This window comes from Diabrotica virgifera, chromosome 1 (assembly GCF_917563875.1).
Source record: "Diabrotica virgifera virgifera chromosome 1, PGI_DIABVI_V3a".
NCBI classification, from domain to species: domain Eukaryota; kingdom Metazoa; phylum Arthropoda; class Insecta; order Coleoptera; family Chrysomelidae; genus Diabrotica; species Diabrotica virgifera.
Genome location: NC_065443.1, coordinates 292,577,792 through 292,589,753, shown reverse-complemented (window position 1 = coordinate 292,589,753; position 11,962 = coordinate 292,577,792).

The window sequence follows — 11,962 nt, the reverse complement described above, 5'->3', positions numbered from 1 at the left end:
GCAAAGCCGCAAAACCACCGAGTTCGTGCACAATGCATTTTAAATGGATGTTTACTCTTTGCACCAGCGCGTTCAAGTGACGTCCCCTCTCCTTGATTTGCTACCTGAGTGACTTTCGAGGTTCCAAATATTTCAGTAAGCCATTAAAATCCCCATAGAAAAAAATAGTAATTTTAGTTATTTTTGTCTTATTGGTAAAATTGGCGCGCCCCTGGTCGATTATCGTGACAATTACGGGGTCCGACCTTGTATAAAAAAAACTTGAGTAATTCATTTGAGCTGCCTATTGATAGACTAACAGACTAACTGGACAATCTTAACTTTCTTCGGCATATCGGATTTATTTTGTGGTAGAATCCGCAACGACAAAGTGAAATTAATTGCTAGATGTATGTAATAGCTTTCAATAGGGTGATGTCGCTATTTGCCAAGATTTTGATCAAATTGATCGGAACTTATGTTGAAAAGTAATGAACCCAAAAATCAATGCTAGTTTTGGATGTACAATAAGAGTAACTATTGATTTATTCACAAATCCAAAATATCTGAAGTTCGATTAAAAATTCATCTTCCATAAATTATTGTATGTAATGGAGAGAATAATAAATCACTGTCAACTGGCCATTCCTTTGGCGTATCTATTTACAGAAAGAACTACAGTGCCGTTGTGCCGTATCTGTCTTAAGACATTGAGATTACATTGAGATCCCTTTATCAGTAGTTTTTAGTGTTTAGATATAAAATATTGTAATGATTTAATCTATAATTTATGTACAGTTATTTTTAATTTATTGGTCTTTTAACAGTTAATTATTTAGTTTTTATTTACCTACACTTATGTTAATTTATTTATACTTAACACTATTTACACTAAACATAATTTATATACTTAATAAATTTAGTACAATTTATATTCCCTGACTTAAAATCGCACAAACAATACCGGGTGTCCACTTATATTTTCCCCCCTTTTAATTGCGTATACGCTCTGAGCTTCGCTGGTGTCGTTCCTAGCGGTTACTAATTCAACTTTTACCGGTAATTTTTAAATTTATTATTTAATTGTTATCGCTTAATATTTACAACGCAAAAAAGTAATTAAATTGTAATCGATTTTTTTAAGATTTTTCTAATCATTTTGACGTTCTATTGATAAAATATCAATTTCTTACTTCGGATACTTTGACAATAATCGTGTAGATGGCGCTAAGATTATAATAGATTATTTATAATTAGATATTACGGAACATTAAAAAAACTTAAATTCAGTATTTAAAACGTAAGTATATTTAAGGTAAAAATATATACCACAGCTTTGACCAACTAATATTGTTTATAATTAATGTTTTTAATTTTAATTTTAAATTAATCACTTTGACATTTATGTCAAATTTCCGGTAAACGTTTACAAACTTGTCACTACTGGCGTTCGCGAATTTGTAAATATCCCCTCTACGTACGAGCTCACAGCGTATAACTTCTAAACGGTTCAAGATAGAAATATGCGGTTTTCGCTGAAATGTTTTATTTTAGTAAAAGTTTTGTCTGAATGGGTTGAATTTTTTATATCGCTTTCAAATACGAAAAGAAAAATGGCGGATTTTTGAAAAAAACGTTGTTGACTTTTTTTTAATGGAACACCCAGTATATTTTTTTGTAAATTGAAAGAAAGGCCATTCACCTATCCAGCGATATAAAGTTTTTCAAAATCGGTTGTCAAATCACTGAGTAATTAATTTTTAAAAGGAGAAGTGCAACGTGGAAATCACATACCTAAATAACATAACTAAGGGCCGGTTGTTCGAAAGCTAATCAACAATGATCATTATCAAATATTTAATTACTGTCACCAACTGTCAATGTCAACTTTGTTTGGGTTGCTGAAAACATAATATGAAATACTTAATCAATTATATTAATAATTGTTATGTTAATTGATTAACTAATCTCATAATTTTAATCAATTATATTTTCAGCAACCCAATAAAAGTTGACATTGACAGTTTTGGTGACAGTAATTAAATATTTGATAGTGATCATTGTTGATTAGCGTTCGAACAACCGGCCCTAGCCAATTGATGTGATTTCCACATTGGATCTCTCATTTTAAAAATTAATTGCTCAGTTATTTGACAACTGATTTAAAAAAAATTATATCGTTGGATAGGTAAATGACCGTTTTTTCAAGTTTTTAGGTAAATGACCATTTTTTATATCGCTTTTAAATAAAAAATGGCGGATTTTTGAAATAAAAAACGTTATTGACTTTTTTTATTGAAACACCCAGTATATTTTTTGTAGCTTGAAAAAACGGTCATTTACCTATCCAGCGATATAAAATTTTTTAAAATCGGTTGTCAAATAACTGAGCAAATAATTTTTAAAATGAGAGATGCAATGTGAAAATCACATAACATGATATCAATTTGCTTAGTTATGTTATTTAGGTATGTGATATCCACGTTGCACATCTCATTTTAAAAATTAATTCTCAGTAATTTGACAACCGATTTTGAAAAACTTTATATCGCTGAATAGGTGAATGACCTTTCTTTCAATTTACAAAAAAATATACTGGGTGTTCCATTAAAAAAAGTCAACAACGTTTTTTTCCAAAATCCGCCATTTTTCTTTTCGTATTTAAAAGCGATATAAAAAATTCAACACATTCAGACAAAACTTTTACTAAAATAAAACAGTTTAGCGAAAACAGCATATTTCTATCTTAAGCCGTTTAGAAGTTATAGGCAGTTAACATGGGGGAAAATATAAGTGGACACCCGGTATTCATTTATTATTCTGACTAAACTCACGACTGATTTTAAAACCTAAATTATTCTCTTATGTTTTATGGAGAGTTATCTGGAATGGATAATAGTCAGTTTTTGTTCAGAAACGGACTAGGAACCAGAGGGCATTATTTGCTTTTAAGGGCGTAGGCGCAAAATTTGGCAACAATGTGTTTTAAATGCATTAATTCTTAACATGAAGAGAAATATCCATTCTCAAATGTGGTCTAGAGGTAAGGAAGTACAAAACTCAAAGAAGTACCACAAAATGTATATATTAATAAAATGGTCATATAAGGACGCGTTTCGGCTCTTCACGAGCCATCATCAGCTTAAAAATACAGGAGCAAAGACAAAACTGACTAGACCAGGAAGGAGGAAGAATCTACTAGTTTACATTTTTATGGTTCTATAGACTTCATTATTAAAGTTTTTTATTTTTTATATAGTGTATTAACATTTAGTTAATTTGAATGTAAAAATTTTAAAAATTTTTTTAAGGCTTCCACGTTGGGAGGAACCTTCTTGTGAATAGCTGTTTAGTATACGTACTTCTTTGAGTTTTGTACTTCCTTGCATTAATTTTGTTTCGAATATTAGAGAAAACTAATAAATATTTTTGAAAAATTTAAACGCAGAATGAAATATTGCATTATTACCGAGGGCCGAAAGTCTCTAAAAAACTTCTATATCTAATGTTTATTTTAATAAGTTACACGAAAAAAAAATTACTTTGATTTTTAATTTCAAATATCTCATTCAAAAGAAACTTTTTGGTTATTTTTGGGGACTTTCGGCCCTCGGTAATAATGTAATCTTTCATTTTGCGTTTAAATTTTTCAAAAATACTTATTAGTTTTCTCAGGATTCGCAAAAAATGAATGTATTTAAAAAACATTGGCGCGAAATTTTGCACCTTCCTCCGAATGTAGTAGGTACATGCAGCTCTCTATCAGATGTACATCATTCACAGTAAACTTTTTAATGCCAGAATTGTTCACTTCTATGTAAAGAAGTTTCATGGTCTTCTCACAAAATATCTTCAACGGCCTTTCTCTTCAGTTAATAAAATTGTTGAGTTTTTGATGGTTTAGCGTTTCCAGACCTCTGCTCTCATGGTTGTGCTCACCACCAAAGTCGAGCACTGTGTGTACGGTGCGGAAGTTTCCAAATTCTTCTTTGGTTCTGAATCTTATTTGAGTTCTCTATCAATGTGGTATATACCTAGTTTCTACATAAACTTCTTCGTTTCTTTTTCTTTGTCTTGGTCGAGTTTTGTTTCTCCATCTTAATTTTTCAGGGCACTAATTTGGCGTTGTCTGTTTAATTTTGTCATTACCTGATTTATTCTTTGATCTTCTTTTATATAGGTTTTTCTACAAAATGTTCATGGTTAATTTATATTCCTATTAGTGTTCTTACTGTTTATTTTCGGCTTTATGATATATGTTTAAAGATCCGTCTAATTTAGTCATTATCTGATTTATTCTTCGATTCTATTTTATGTTTTTTTCTACCTTCATTATAGATCCTATCTAACTGCTGTTCTTACTGTTTTTTCTTTCGCCTTTTGATTTAGAGATATTTCTTTAAAAATATGTTTAATAGTTTAACAGTAGAATTTTTGACTATCTGTAATATTTCACCTGTTTTATTTTTTTAAACATCAACTGTACAAATTCAAGGTTTATGAGGGCGATGCCTGGCAATAAGCATAATTTTGAACAGAATTATTATAAATTAAACATGAATATGTATAACCACTATACGTCAATTATGTTGAAATTTACCAAAATATGAAGTTGAGTGTGAAGAAACTGCATATTAAACAATAAAACTTATTCGTTTTCTTCTCAACATCATATTATGAGATGTTATTTACATAGGCTTTTACTATTATCTGCGATCATCTCATGCAGAGTAAAAATGATAAAATATGTAGTTCTATTTACACTACCAAAATCTTCCTTTTGTATGGATCCGCTGTTTCTGAGTGGTCATTTAGAATTATTGATGTGTTTAAAAACCTCGCCGTGTCTTATACCTACTCCCTATCTCCTAACATGTCGAGGAACGGTCTATCGATATTTTACTTAGTGGTTTCCACTCTGTTATCGCTCTTTTCAACACGTGTTGAGACTAAATGACTATCAATTAAAATCCGTACTAAAAGTCCAGAATTAGTAGAGAAAGAAGTAGAAGAGATGGTACTACATACTTGCATATTTATATTTTATGGTTGCCGTTATATGTTCAATTGTACACTAATTACGGCGTTCTTCACTGTAGTTTTATTACAGGTATCCATTCTGAAAAAAAACGGAGAAAAGCAGGAGAAGATGGTTAGTATATATCGCAGACGACCACGTTTGCTCTCCAAGAATATTTCTTCAGAAACATTCTCCATTCACCTCTGTCTATGGCAACCCTTCTCCATACTCTACCTCAAAGTATATTTAATATACTTAATGATAATGCTTGATAATAATCTTCTCCTGCCTTTCTCCGTGTTTTCGATACGGATATACTCCGTCTAATATACTACCGTTGCACGTCATCCGCGCCCTAGCCCGTGACGTCACATGATACCAACACGAAATATTTAGGCGGTAGGTGTGTTCTTTTTTAGAATCATTTTGCCGAGTACACTGGTATTACAGCTAAATTCAAGCTCAAACCTTTTTCTATCAGATCCCTATAAGAATTTTTGGCATATTTTATTCTAAAACCTTGTTTTTTTTATTGTTAATAAAGCTCATATGAGAGGACGGGCTATCGGGCTGAATTAACAACTAAAAAAATAATGTTTTAGAATGAAATAAGGTCAAATCATTTATCGGCTCTGATAAAATAAGGTTTGAACTTGAATTTAGGCACTTCACAGTTTCAAAAATAATATTTTTTACTTATGTTTTTGAACCCAGAAAATCGTCATTTTTCGATTTTTTTCAGTTTGAAATTGTTTATAACTTGGAAACGATTAACTTTTGAAGAAAATTACAAAAGCCCTTTTTTTGTTCCCAATGGCCCAAAGAATCTAAAATAATATCAACCCCGTCCAAAAAAAAAAAATAAATTTGTATAAATTGTTAATTTTTTTTTAATATGTAGCAATAACTCCGAAATTATGGTATTTAGGTATAAGGAACATAACATGAAAAACAATCAGTATTTCATAAGGACTTCAAAACGCAAAAAATACACAGGGTGTTCTATTTAAAATAAGAAAGTGCATTAGATTTCCAGAAAAACGGAAGATTTGACAACAGTGTAATTACCACTATAAAATCGGCCGTATTAGAATACCCTTACCCACCAAAATTTATAACAATCGTTCGAGCGGTTTCCGAGAAATTACCGTGTTTCCATAGTTTCTCGCTACCCTGTATGTACCTACCGTAAAAAAATAAGAGAAAAAATAAATCTTTCATTATGGTAGACTTGGGCAAATATGCAAATTGCATATTTTGCATATTATGCATAAAATATGCAAAAATGTCAAATTTTGCATATTTCTATAAAAATGTGCAGTAAGTGCATATACATTGAAATTTTAGGTGTATAGATATTCATTAAATAAATCAAGAGTTTGGAAATCCGAATATGTAATTTTGTTTCAATATCTCTCGATATTTATTGTAGTTTTGTCCTTGAATTAGGGTTCCAAAATGTGCTAGTTTATACCTCTAGGTAAAAAGTTTTATTGGGATGGTCAGTTTTAGAAATCAATTATGTTTTAAAATTGGAACCGGTAACACCTGTCTTTGTAATAATATTGTGAATTGCAATTTGAAAATACCGAAAATAAACACTGCTTCAAACCTGGATAAAACCTACATCTACGGATAAGGATGAAGTTTACTGCTCAATTTGTGGTAAAACTGGAAGTACTACATAATTGTGTGTTATATTATTTTATACGAGAATAATTTCTAATATGTGCTGACACAAGGCAAGTTCGCAATAAATCGATATACAGAGTGTCCCAAAAGTAGTGGAACGGTCGAATATTTCGCGAACTAAAGATCGGATCGAAAAACTGAAAAATACGTGTTCAATAATTTTCAAAAATCTATCCAATGACACCAAACACCAACCCCCACTACACCCCCTGGAGGTGGCGTGGAGGGTAACTTTAAAATCTCAAATGGAAACCCCTAGTTTTTCTTGCAGATTTGGATTCGTTACGTAAAAGTAAGCAACTCTTATTCAAGACATTTTTTTGAACTGTGGATAGATGGCGCTATAATTGAGAAAAACGATGTATCCTGATACCATAGGTAAATTATAGAAACGGTCTAATATCTCGAGAAATACACTTCCAAATGAGAAACCAAAAAAGAATGTTTGTAATACTTTTCGAAAACCTATTGAATAACACTAAACATGATCCTCCAACCCACCCCCTGGAGGTGGGGTGGGGGGTAATTTTAAAATCTTAAATAGCAACCCCCACTTTTTATTACAGATTCGGATTCGTCATGAAAAATTAAGCAACATTTATTCGAAACATTTTTTAGAATTGTTGATAGATGGCGCTTTAATTGGAAAAATACGATTTATTAGCGCCATCTATCAGCAATTTTAAAAAATGTTTCGAATAAATGTTGCTTATTTTTCATGACGAATTCGAATCTGCAATAAAAAGTGGGGGTTGCTATTTAAGATTTTAAATTTACCCCCCACCCCGTCTCCAGGGGGTGGGTTGGAGGGTCATTTTTGGTGTTTATCGATAGGTTTTTAAAAAATATTAAAAACCTGCTTTTTGGTTTCTTATTTGGAAGTGTATTTTTTGAGATATTAGACCGTTTCTATAATTTACCTATGGTATCAGGATAAATCGGTTTTCCCAATTATAGCGCCATCTATCCACAGTTCGAAAAAATGTCTTGAATAAAAGTTGCTTACTTTTATGTAACGAATCCAACTCTGCAAGAAAAACTAGGGGTTTCTATTTGAGATTTTAAAGTTACCCCCCACCCCACCTCCAGGGGGTGTAGTGGGGGTTGGTGTTTGGTGTCACTGGATAGATTTTTGAAAATGATTGAACACGTATTTTTTAGTTTTTCGATCCGATGTTTAGTTCGCGAAATATTCGACCGTTCCACTACTTTTGGGACACCCTATATGTATTTCTTATTTTCTCAGGCATTTTTTTAAATTCTTGTGATGAAAAAATAGGATCTAAAAAATTCAAATCATTCAATAATGTACTGAAAAGTCTTAACATTATTTTCTCGTACCTTTAGTTGTGTGCTTAGATTTAGGCTCGTAGTATTTTTTCTTAGATAAACAAACAAAAACCAAGAATCTCCTGTGCATATTTGGGGGACCTTCCTGCTTTCACAGTCATATATTATCTTGATATTTTCAAGATTGCTGATTTTAATTGTTATGAAAATAGTTACCAGGTCCTTTCCGAAGTACTTAGTTCAGGTAGGTACTATAGGTGGGACACTCTTAGTTAGGACACTCTTAATGTGAAAGCAAAGATTACCGTAAATTTGAAAAATGCCCCAGTAACATCAGTTGATGTAGAAAGAAGTTTTTTCATTTAAAAAATATATTGTAATTTGTACCTACTCAGAAGCCATAAGTTTTTGTTAAAAAAATTTAAAGAGCATTTAATCATTTAGTGTTAGCACAATTCGAAGTAATATCGTTAATTTGTTAAAATACTTAAGTAGTTAAATACCTAAGCTTAGTTTGCAAAATAAATAAAAAATATTAATTACTATAAATTATGAAGATATTTTAAATATGTTTGTAAATAAAATGGATAATACTTTCTCAGTTGTTTAAATATATATGTACTTATATTTTTTACTGTACTTATATTATATTTTTATATGCATATTTTCTAGATAAACATGCATATTTTTGTATAAAATACTGCATATTTATGCGCATATTTCATATGTTTTTATTTGCATATTTGCCTAAGTTTAATTATGAGTCTTCCTCTCGGCGTATAGAGTTTTGGTCGAGTGATTTACAGTGATGCTATTTTGATAAAACCTCAAAAATGCAATTTGAGTAATAAAAAATTATGGCACAGATAATCCGCAGCCCCTATAATCCGTACACGGATAATCGGGGTTCTACTGTACTTGGTAAATAACACATTTGTGTCACAGTCACTCGCAGAGAAGTATTCGATATTACGCTATGCGGCAAGAAATTATTCTTCTGAACCTGATCTCCCACAGCTCTGGTGATAAAAATTTTCAGAAACCCAAGGATGACGGGCTGAAAAGGCTATAAAGGCAGACTAGAGTGAAGAGTAGCGGCCGTTAGATGTATGAAAAGTCTCGAGCTGGCAGTGAAAACAGTGAATAACGCCATATGAGCCCCTTTCCATGAAAACTGCCCAGAAGGATTAAGAAATACATCTTTGTGGAATCATTACTTAAACAAGATTATGCATAGGGACAAAGGGATAAAGTAGAATATGTGTAGGAAAAACTGGTACAATACAATAAAGAAATCGGGAATTTTCAGCAAATCTTTCCAGTTCTCCTACAGAAAGGATTCCGAAGGCCGGTATGTAGGTAAGTGAACTGCTAAGGGAGATATCATTCAGCGATCGTCAATATTCATGTCAGCCAGTTAAGTCGACGGACTTTTTTCCAAAAGCCGGCTCTCATAAACCGCCCATACTGTCAGCCAACTGGATGGAAGATGATATTTATAGCACTGGATAATATATAAAATACTGCTTTCAAATTCGTTGGAAGACAAGGAAATAGCGGCAGGTTAGACGAGGAAGAAAAGTTAAACAACGTCTCTTAGTCTCTAGCAGAAGTGTTTAGAAGGGATGTCCATGTCTTCATCTGTCAATGGACAAAGGCGGCTCTAGCGTTAGGCGAAGCCACCAATGAGGCGAGATTAGAAAGAAGTTGTGTACAATCATAGATAAGGTATACAGGGTGTAACAAAAATACAGGTCATAAATTAAATCACATATTCTGGGACCAAAAATAGTTCGAATGAACCTAACTTACCTTAGTACAAATATGCACATAAAAAAAGTTATAGTTAGCCCTTTGAAGTTACAAAATGAAAATCGATTTTTTCGAATATATCGAAAACTATTAGAGATTTTTCATTGAAAATGGATATGTGGTATTCTTATGGCAGGAGCATCTTAAAGAAAAATTATAGTTAAATTTGTGCTCCCTATAAAAATTTTATGGGGGTTTTGTTCCCTTAAACCCCCCAAACTTTTCTGTACGTTCCAATTAAATTATTATTGTGGTACCATTAGTTACATTCAATATTTTTAAAACTTTTTTGGCTCTTAGTATTTTTTCGATAAAGCAGTTTTTATCGAGTTGCGGCTTCTTTTTTAATATGTTTACATAAAAATTGTATGGGGGTTTTGTTCGTTTAAACCCCCCAAATGTTTGTGTATGTTCCAATTAAACTATTACTGCGATACCATTAATTAAACAAAATGTTTTTAAAACTTTTTTGCCTCTTTGTATTTTTTTGAGAAGGGAACTTTTATCGAGATAAGGCTTCTTTTTTAATACGGTTCAAAATATACCTAAAAATGTAAATCATACATAAATTTTCATATTATTACCAAGTCTCCATAATCGTACTTAATCATATACAAACATGTGGTGGATTTGACAAATATTCAAAATATCTCGATAAAAACTGACTTTTCGAAAAAGTACTAAGAGCCAAAAAAGTTTTAAAAATATTGTGTTTAAGTAATGGTACTACAATAATGATTTAATTGGAACGTACACAAAAGTTTGGGGGGGTTTAAAGGAACTAAACCCCCATAAAATTTTTATAGGGTGTCCAAATTTCACTATAATTTTTTCTTAAGATGCTACTGTCATAAGAATGTCATATGTCCATTTTCAATAAAAAATCTTTAATAGTTTTCGATATATTGGAAAAAATCGATTTTCATTTTGTAACTTCAAAGGGTTGTTACTTTTTTTATATGCACATTTGTACTAAGGTAAGTTAGGTTCAATCAAACTATTTTTGGTTCCAGAATATGTTATTAAATTTATGACCTGTATTTTCGTTACACCCTGTATATAAGTAGAATATATAAGTGTAGTAGTATATATAAGTGTACAGTAATACCATTGATTAATAAGTACAGGAATATTTATAATCAATGGTAATACCAGGCAACCAAACGACGTTTTTATAACGTAGATAACACGTCATAAAAATGACCAATTGACGTGTTTCTATGACGTAATATTGACGTTGAAAATCACGTGTATTTGTCTCATCGATTTGACGTTATAATTGTGACGATTTTAAAACGTTTAAACGGTGACGACTTTTATACGTCGGTAAAATCACGTCTTTAATACTTTCAAAAAGTGACCTCTTTCAGATGTTTCAAAATAGGTAGTATAAAAAATAGGTAACATGAAACCTATAGGTCTACGTCCCATGTGTCGAAGATATACTACCATTTGTTTAAGATCGCTTGTGCATTAGAAGCAATCTAACATTGATTATGCATGATTGTACCAGCCCTCGCATTATAGAATTTTCACTATTTATATAAGTATACCTACTTACTGTGTCAAAACTGAAAAACATACTAACTAATAAATAATTTATTAACAAATTACTCGATAAAACTCGATAACACATAGGTAGTTAAGTTGGATTTATAGTTTGACGTAGCGTAGACGTAGACGCAACGGAGACGTAAGAAACGGACTGGAAACGTAAGAAAATATTATGTCAATTTATAGTTCGACGTAGCGGAATTTTTGCGCATGAGTAGAAAGAGTAAACATGACTTAATTCTAATTCAACAACATAGCCTATAAATTATGCGAACAGTAATAAACAAACTTTGTGTTTATTTATTTATACTTATACTACTATTTATTATTATTATAATATTTATCTGTTTTGTGTGTTACATGGATTAGGAAATAAACGAAGATATGCTCCTTGGTGCCGCATGCCGTGGGATTTCCAACTATTTTGTTTCATTTCTTATCTTTAAAATGTTTATTGGATTTACCTATCGTATAATATGTGTATATAACCCCGAATTAGGCTAATAAACAACTCATATTTATCTGAAATATTGAAATGACTCTATGATATATTTTTATTAAATTAATAACAACATCCATTGTATTCAAATAATTAACAAAATTCGAATATGTTGA